Source organism: Pteropus alecto, unplaced genomic scaffold (assembly GCF_000325575.1).
Source record: "Pteropus alecto unplaced genomic scaffold, ASM32557v1 scaffold1027, whole genome shotgun sequence".
In the NCBI taxonomy this organism is placed as follows: domain Eukaryota; kingdom Metazoa; phylum Chordata; class Mammalia; order Chiroptera; family Pteropodidae; genus Pteropus; species Pteropus alecto.
In genome coordinates this window covers 235,629-237,128 of record NW_006440128.1, presented here as the reverse complement: position 1 = coordinate 237,128, position 1,500 = coordinate 235,629, and the positions used below count along the sequence as shown (strand labels likewise).

At 31.5% G+C, this 1,500-nt stretch overlaps 1 non-coding gene across 1 annotated transcript; it reads right to left on the bottom strand.

The window, feature by feature from the left end:
* Positions 1-474: 474 nt before the first annotated feature.
* On the bottom strand, positions 475-586 carry LOC112484017. The gene has a single exon (XR_003047857.1). It is a non-coding gene; the product is annotated as a U6 spliceosomal RNA (small nuclear RNA).
* Between the last annotated feature and the right edge of the window lie 914 nt (positions 587-1,500).

Genomic DNA, 1,500 nt, shown 5'->3' with positions numbered 1-1,500 from the left:
GGTTAAACTTTTTTTTTATATTTTTTCTTTTTTTTTTTTTTTTTTTTTTTTTTGAGGTAGGCCTGTATTGCTAAGAATTTCCCTTTTATTGCTCCTTTCACTATATCCCACAGATTTTGAGTCATTGTGTTTTCATTTTCATTTGTGTCTCAGTATCTTTTTATTTCTTCCTTGATCTCATTGTTGATCGATTCACTGTTTAATAGTTTGTTATTTAGCCTCCATGTTTTTGTGTATTTTCCAGTTTTTTTCTTATAGTTGATTTCTAGTTTCATACCATTGTGATCGGAGAAGGCAGTTGATATGATTTCAATCTTCCTAAATTTATTGAGACTTGTTTTGTGTCCTAACATGTGGTTTATCTTGGAAAATGTTCCATGTGCACTTGAAGAGAATATAAATTTTTCTACTTTGAGGTGAAATGCCCTGAAAATATCTATTAAATTCAGCTGGTTTAATTTGTCTTTTAGGCCCCAAATTATGGAACGTTTCATGAATTTGTGTGTCATCCTTGTGTATGGGCCACAGATAATACTAATCTTCTCTGTATCATTCCAATTTTAGTATATGTTCTGCCAAAGTGAACATTATATCATATACTTTTGCTATAAAACCTCTACATAGAATTTGGAGCTCAGTGATTCATACTACTGACTAGTTTACTACTCTAATTTTGATTACCTCTGTGACTTGTGGAACTTACAACTTTTTATACTCTATCTGATTGGAATGCAATATGTTTTTGCAATGATGATAAATTACAATGGTAGATATTATTAATTTTAGTTAATAAAGAACTTGTAACTCTCTTTTCTTTTAATGGTCTCTTGCCAGTAATTTATAACTGTAGACCTAAGTTTCTTTACGAAGATTCTCTGTACTTTACAGGTTTGAGGAGCATATGATGTTACAGTGGAAATAATTGAAGCAAATTTATCAATATTATCCCCAAAATTGTATTTATAAACTAAGCAGAGTTGGCTGTAATAACATTGAGTAAACAGACTCCATTTGATGAATAAGCAATTTCCTTACAGGTACTAGTCTACTATGTGTTTGCTTTTGCTGTTTACAAGTATGTGATAAGCAATAAATAGTACTTATTTAATTGCTTTGCAGTATAAATCTTGTTTCCCCAGTTAAGTGGAGATAGTGGAAAAATTAGAATGTCACTTTCCCTAGGTGAGACCTCTAGATCTGTGTTTATAAAAACGTGGTCGGTGCAGAGGAGAGAAGGAGCAATTAGGGGGATTGTTTTATAAACTTTATAAATGTCTAATCAATGTACTGTACACTCAAAACTAATTTTAAAAATATGGTTTGTATACCACATTTATCAGTAGAGTGAAGGGAAGTTTGTTTCTCTTGATAAAGTTCTATCCAGTGCCAGCTCTAAGGACAATTAGTCAGGTCATAAAAATGTCCCTTTGTGTCTCTGAATTCTCCTTTATTTCTTTTCACTTTTTCATATGCTTAGTACCCATGACTTGCTCCTCAGTT